Consider the following 8,486-nt stretch of genomic DNA (forward strand, 5'->3'; position numbering starts at 1 on the left):
TGCTGGGAAAAGTTACAATATTGCAGGATTGTGATGAAAACTGACATAAAAACATAAAAAAAGCAGCAATGTGTAAACAATTTTGCACAGTGCACTTTGCACATCATTTATAAAAATATATATGTGTGTGTTCCTTTAAAGTTTATGGGCAGCCAACAGAGCTGGAGTGACGACAGGAAAATGTTCTTTGAGAACCAAAGCTCTAAAGGAAAATATATATATTTGTTAGGAAGCCCAATAAATATGAAAAAGTTAAATATTTGAATGAATCCACAGATCCTGGGCTCATCGTAGGCTGGATACAAGTATGTCGAGGAGTATAAAGCGCCCTCATGAAGTGTAATGAATATGGCACTATTTATTTTTTTTATTCCAAATTCTGAGTCTATTCAGTACAAGTAAATATAAATTTGCATAGACATTTTCCATCAGTAGCTTTTGATTTTTCTCACATACAGCAGGTTTCCATTGGCATGGCGTGGACCCTGGAAGGGATTAAGAATACTCATGAGGTCTGCAGTTTTTCTTTCGACACTGACAGACGACTTTGTGGATAGTTACATTTTTCCTTCAAATGTTAAATACATGTGGTAAAAACAAATTGGATTGTAAATTTCCCATTGGTTAGGGATTTTCTCGGATAGTATAAAACGTGAATTAGACTAAATTTATTCCCCATACATTATTTATTTTATTAAGTGAGCTAAAGTTTAATTTAAGGTGGGTAATGAAGTCATATGTATGTATTACCACATACTTATTTCTGATATGTTGACTATTAAGCCCTACTATTCAGTGTTACTAAGTGAAAACGCCGCCAAATGAAAAGACTGTAAGAATGTAATGTCCTTGAAATCCAAACAAGTATTTTCTAGTATTTAATTATCATATTATTAAATATTGTATTACATACATATAGGGGAGTTATTTTAGGCTATGGCCCAACGACTTGGGGTGTCTGAGGTCTCTCCTTTTTGCCTGCCAGTTCTGAGCTAAAAGCATATATAACCATTTCTGAAATGGAAATCTGAAAAAGATATATCAAAGTTTTTGAAATATGAGCTAAATAATTTATTTGAAATAGCTGATTTATTTATGCTTAACTAATTTTTTCCAGAAAGTTGTTGGTACTATCATTAAGGGGAAGCAAACATTGGTTAGGAGGTTCGTTCTTGTCTGTTTTACATCACTCCTGGCAATGAAAAGCCAGAGATTGTGTAATTTGCTTGAAAATCCCATAGGTAACAGAAATACCTCTGTACAGATTGCAGATTGGTGATTTCATATACATGGGCATTGCCAATGACGGCAGATAGCATAACTGGAAGGCATTTTTTTATTATTTGAGCTCAATGCTCAATATTAAACCGACTTTAGACAGTGTTTAAAATGTCTTATGAGTTTTTGATGTGGCAGTAGGGATTTTCTTTTTACAGAGGACGGATATCAGGGGTGGATTGGCCACTAAAATGTTTTCGTCCGATTTTTTTAAAAAGGATTTATTTTTTACCCAGCGGGGGAGATGAGGGATGCTGGGCAGCACAGACTCATCAGGACCAGCCCCTACCTAAAGGAGGCAGCTCTGGCAGTGAGCATGCATGTGGTATCTTGCTCTGTTTATTGTATGGTGGTCACTTGGAGAATATGCTACAAAAACAAATGTAGACCAATGTTGCATATGAGCAAAGGTATATTTATATGCAAATATACATAAACCAGAAAGCAAAAAAGTGGTTTCTACATATACTGAACCTTTTCTATGACTTTTAGGTGATAAGGAGCAGATTAATGTATAAGAGTATATGACTCAAACCTCCCTGTTATCTCTTCAGAGGTGATCTAAGCAAGCTTCTTACCACCTTATCTTTAGTACATAGACAAGTGCCATATTGTCATATTGCAAAAATAGGCTGTATGTATTCGTCTGATTATTGCAGTAAATGAGCATCAGCAGTTTGATAAAAAAAATATGCACTAAGAACCTAGGGCCTGATTCATTAAGGATCTTAACTTAAGAAACTTCTTATTTCAGTCTCCTGGACAAAACCATGTTATATTGCAAGGGGTGACAACTAGTTTTCTGTTAATACTAGTGTTCTGTCATAAGTTAAAAACTGACTGTTTTGTCATGTAGCATACAAATACTTGATAGCTTATTTGTACACTGAAATTTAAAGTTAATATTTGTGTGCTACATGAAAAAACAGTCAGTATTTAACTTATGTGCAAAACAGAAAACTAGTTTTCACCCCTTGCAATGTAACATGGTTTTGTCCAGGAGACTGAAATAAGATACTTCTTAATTTAAGATCCTTAATGAATCAGGCCCCTAATTTTTATTCCAGCATTCACACAATAAGATCCTGAATAAAAAAATGCGCCAAACAAGAAATTGTGGTTGACCAAAGAGACAGAAACGAGTAAAACTGGAGTTAATATTAACCACTGAAACAACAAATTGGGGGAGAGGGCAGATTAGTAATACTTGGTGCAAAGATCATGCTTCATTGGGGTGCAAGAAAATCCATGCTGCAGTCTCTTAACTCAATCCATCAAGGTATCTAAAGATCTAAAGCAAAGGCCCAGTAAAGGATTGGCCAAATAAGAATAGGCAAATTGAACAGTGAATAGAAAACATGCCAGGATATGGTAATGGCACCAGACAAGATTCCTTGTGATTCTATGGCTAAATGTAGCTACTACCAATTTTTCCAGTTTGAGGACATACAGACATATTATTTATAGGTTGACCAGTTTGGAAAATACTCTGAAGTTCTCTATGATATGACAGCTAATACAGTAATTGATGAGCTTAAAGGCATCAAGGTGCACAACTCCTTTATACTCTATGAAGTCACTTATGCAAACTTTGTAAAGCAGTCCTTTAATTAAATAAAATGTTTCTAAAATTCTGCTCAGTTTTACTCCATTTAATTCTGATATCGATACACTCAAACTGCTTTTTATATATGTTACTTTTGTGTGTTCAAAGCTTTGTTATACATTGGGTAAACGCTGCTGTTCAGTCAAAGCAAAATGTGTACTATTATGTATAGTAAGAGTCCTGGGGCTAAATGTATCAAGCTGTTATTTTTTCAGCGATTTTAAAACGCTACAAATCGCTCAAGATCACTGGCGCTTCCTTGTGCAAAGTCAACATATGCATTAACATGCAATTATGACATTATAAAATCCAATCTCTGTCGATTTAGGTAGATTTCAAAACACCTATCCTGCCTGTTGTTTAGTCAAACTCGCCGGACCTCAACAGAAACTTTCTGAAAAAGCATGTTGTTAGAGCTATATAGTCAATGTTAACATAACAGGAGACACAATACACGTTTTAATTATGAGAGTAATCATGATTTCTTGTTTAGAGGGGGAAAAATTATAATTAATGATCTTATGGGGGCAAAATTATTTTATAAATAAATTAGTGGCCCAAATTTCATTAATGATTATTTGTATTGGAACATATTTTTATTTTATTATATTATAGTGGCTTACTATATCGTAACCAGTGGGACAAAACCTTTTTTTTCTGATGCAGCAAAACTTAATATTTCCAGATGGGGATACCATGAGCACATGTGCATGCTGCTACTTGTAGTGCCACAACTATGTACTTTAAATAGTGTTCCTATTTAGAAATATTAAGTGTTGCCACATCAGGAAATAAAATTATTGCCTCACTGGTAATGAAATAGTAAGCCACTATAATATAATAAAATAAAAATGATAGTTTGATCCCCGTAAGATCATTAATAATAATATTTGCCCCTCTAAACCAGAATTCATGATTACCCATATAAGGAAAACTTGTATTGTGCCTCTTTTTATGTTAACATTGGCCAGCAGTGGAAAGTTGATGTGTTTGCTAATCTCGCCTATCCAAACAGTGTGTTTAATGTGGTGATTTTCACAGCAATATCAGGCGAATTTGCAAAATCGCAGCTTCATACATATAGCGACTTGTATTGCTAGAGTGGAAAAACAACAGGACTGTGATTTGTAGTGATTTTCGGAATGGAGATTTTGAAAAAAATCACTTAACTTGTGATTTTATTTCAACTCACACTTTAATCCATCTGCGAGTTTAAACTCGCTCAAGAACATCGCGGAAAATCCCAAATCAAACCTTGATACATTTACCCGCTAATCATATTTTTCAAGTTGGTACACATTAAGGGGCATAATCAATTGTTGGCGTTACTGCCTAAAGTAACGCGGCGGGTGCACTATTACCGTCATTACGGTAATAGTGTGTGTAAATACCATTATTACGGTACTTCCCTCGCTGAATTTCAGCTTGCGGCTCAGGGAGCCGCGAGCTGAAATCCGGCTTAGTATTACCGTAATAATGGTAATACTTTTAATGCTGCAACAATTGAATATGCCCCTAAGAGCAGTTGTCGTTTATTGTAGATGAGTGAATATTTGTCTTATGTGTTGATAAAACAAATATAGTGTCATGCACATTGACAACAAACAGATTCATATTTTTTCACCAACAAGTTCATTCCGACCTTTTGAAACATCAACATTGGTGCTATTTACTCATCTCTATCAGTTATGGATGAGCACTTAAAGTGAAAACACATTGTCTTTGTTTACAACATCCTTTCAATTGGGACAATGGAACAGATACAGTAGTTGACAGCTTGCTTGCTACATGCCAAATTAAATTGAAAAGAAATACACTAAAACTGACAAAACAGTTTACATGAATAGTCATTATCTCAGACAAATGCCATTTACTCCTAACTGCAATAATGTACGCTATGAATGGCAAATAGTGCACCCGAAATACTATAGGCAATATTTCAATGTACTACCAAATCTGCAACTTTACGTTAATATAGCAAAAAGCAAAGTCATTTCCAAACTTGTTTTCAAATTATATGATATTGCAAAATAATGAACATACTGGTGGACATTTAGAGATGAATGCATTTGCACTCCATGGGCCTGAGTCATTAAGGAAAGTAAGGCAAAAAAAGGAGTAAATGTTCTCTGGGACAAATCATGTTACAATGCAAAGGGTGCAATCAGTTTATTATTTTGCACATAAGGAAAAAATGGCTGTTTTTTAATGTAGCATACAAATACTTGATAGCTCTATTTTTACACTGAAATTTAAAGTTGATCTAAGATATGCCCTACCCCAAATATAAATCTGTCCCCACAGTTGAAATTTTCCTCCCCCTGCAATGCAACATGGTTTTGCCAAGGTGCAACATTACTCCTTTTTTTGCTTCGCTCTCCTTAATGACTCAGGCCCCATATGTATGGAAGAATGGATGTACACACAAAAAACTGTATTTACGTGCAAATGTTCATTTGGACACATCTAAAGATATGTACACCTATTACACAGTAGCGTATGTACCAGACATGCGTCAAGTGTGTATTCTTACATGATATATTAACATAATGTTGCTTCAACGCTAAAGTCGCAATTCCCTATACACAACATATAAAAGTAATGAACTATCATAGTAGAAAATAGTGTCTTAAAAGTTAGTAAAAAATGTGACATTTGGATTTTCAATAGAAATTGTAATGAAATACAAACATAATTACAAATTTAATTAAAATAAATTAAACTGAATACAAATAACTGTTACTTTACCCTGCAAGAATAACATGGAAATAATCATTCCATTTCTGTAATAATCCAAATGGAAATATAAATTAAATAATGTGAATAGACGGTCGTGACTTCATATGATATAGCCACTAATGATTTGTATTGGATTACAAATGTGGAGCCAAGGTATTTTTCCTTTGTTTAGGAGTACACAGGAGGGAGATCCAGCACATACTGGGCCCTTAAGGAGACCAAAGCATAAAAAAGTAGTAACTTTACACCTGGGCAATACCATGTTGCATTGGAGGTGGAGGTAAATGTAAAATATGGGGACAGATTTATAGTTATGATAGGACAGATTAACTTTAAATTTCAGTGTACAAATAAAGCTATCAAGCATTTGTGTGCTAGATGAAAAAACAACCAGAATTTATCTTATGTGCAAAATAATAAACTAATTTGCACCCCTTGCCTTGCAGCATAGTTTGTCCCAGAGAACATTTACTTCTTTTTTGACCTACTTTCCTTAATGACTCACGAACATAGGCTGCAATTTAATCTTGAGCTAACAAACTGCCTTTCTTTATAACAGTAGTGTTGATTGGATTTGTTTTTGGTACAAAAGAGCATTTGGGAGAAACTATAAAACTAACCTGGGACACAAACAGTTTTATTTGCAAGAAAAACAAATGACAATTCTATTCAATTGCTAAGAGTGATTTGACTGCAGGCATGTGGAACTGAGGTGGTGAATCATCATGCTCATGCTGTTATGTCAGACATGGAATTACCTCAAATCATATACGTCAGTGGAGTTGTCCAGCTGCTGTTACAACACAAATACGAATAAGCAATGTAAATCCAGGGCAATTATCACATTTTTTACTGGGCATAAAAAACAGACGGAGTGGAGGAAGCAAACGTATTTCTGCATGAGTTGCCTAGCAAATAAGATATTTCTGTCATCATAAATCCGAGTCCATCTACTGATTTAGGAAGATCCATTTTGCTGGCTAAATTGTGTTACATAGGGGCACATGTAAGTGCTTCTAGTAATATAATTATTATTAAAAAATATGATATAGCACCAGCATACTCTATAAAGTCTGGGTATTAACAGATTGACAAAGCGGTAAGGGGCTCCTGCTTGCAAATTTACAATCTATAGGAAATAAGAGTTTGATATTTAAGGTTCATTGCTAGAGTGCAATGGATAAAAAAGTGTTTAGTGGGGCTATATAATCCTTTCTCACAGCAACATTGGGCTGATTGAGTATACAAGGAAAATAAATATAAGTTTGGCGTGAGCTGTGTAGAGGGGTGGGAATCAGGTATAATAGGGAGGTTAAGAAAGCGGTATAAGAATTTTATAAGCTTGTCTAATGAGGTGAGTTTTCAGGGAAAAGTTGAAGATTTGGAGGCTACACAAAAGTGTATTGATTGAGTGATGGAATTCTACAGAGTGGGCACGGCCAGAAAAAGTCATGAGAATGGGTATAAGTGAGGATGAGAGATCTTGGGCAGAGCTAATAAGGTAGATAATTTGAGACAAATCAAGAGTTGTATGTTGGTGCAGTTTTGTTAATGGCTTTGTATGTTAGTAGAAGTATGTTATATTGAATTCACCTAAGTTTGGGCCACCAATTTAAAGACTGGCTGAGAGGAGCAGCAGTATGAGAAAGTTTTACAAGGACAATTAGTCTAATTGCTGCATTCAATGTAGATTGAGCTGTTCTATGAATGCAATAGATGTCCTGGGTTAACCAGAAAAAAAATCAGGCACTCTAGGCACAAAAAGATATACAAACCAAGTGGAGAATAATTAGAACAGGCAGACACAAAGCAAAAAGGTGTTTGTTCTTCCGGTTAGAAAAACATGAATGCTTCAGAAAGTTATTGTTATAAGCTATATGGCCATATGATTTTTGAAAAAGTTTCAATATTATACATGAGTAATAACTGAGTGCTTGATCTCTGACTTCTAGCTAAGTTCTGTAATTTGCAGTGTAAGTAATTTGTACATGACTATTGAGTCTGAACCTAAAATAAATCTAAAAAGAGAGGGACGTTAAACAGAAGGCAGCTTCTTAATCTTGCATTGTATTTCTGAAACAATGACAACATAGAAGGAAGTTTTAAGCTTGGCTTTTTTAATACATATTTTCCAAATCATTCACTTCAGCTACATAGAAATTACTCAACCACTTATGCCAAACATGACTCATAAAGTGTACAGGTCATATTGTGATGCATCCTGACTGGAATTCAGTCATGTCGTACATAACGCTGACAGAAACCTTTAGTTTCCTCTACAGTTTTAGCAGTGATTTCCCAGAGAAAAAACATAGGACAGATACATGTACGCATAATATAAGTACAGAGGAAAATTGCTTCCTAATGCTATTTTTAAATATAAGCTATAAGTATATTGTGTGCAATATACTTTTCATTGATGAATAGAGCAAGTTCTTACACTTTATTAATAAACACAATGTATTTCCACTTTGATATGTGGTAGTAGAACACTGGAAAGCTTGTTATCTGTAATGATTATAGTTTAGACTTAACCCTAAGCTCACAGAATAGGACCACCAAGTTCTGAATCATGTAAAAATCAATTGTCCTCTGTTGCAACACTCGCAACAGAACTCTAAATTGCCTCTGGAAACAATGTCAGAGAAAGAACTGTTCATCAGGAATTTCATGGATTGGGTTTTCCATGGCCAATCAGCATGCAACCCTATGATCACTGTATCTAATGGTAAACGTTGACTAGAGTGGTGTAAAGTACACCGGTATTGGGCTCTTGTTTAGTGTAAGTACTTTCTCTGGAGCGTCAAATCACACTTCACCATCTGGCAGTCTTATGGACAAATCTGGGTTTGTCGGATGCCAG

Source organism: Mixophyes fleayi, chromosome 3, assembly GCF_038048845.1.
Source record: "Mixophyes fleayi isolate aMixFle1 chromosome 3, aMixFle1.hap1, whole genome shotgun sequence".
NCBI classification, from domain to species: Eukaryota; Metazoa; Chordata; class Amphibia; order Anura; family Limnodynastidae; genus Mixophyes; species Mixophyes fleayi.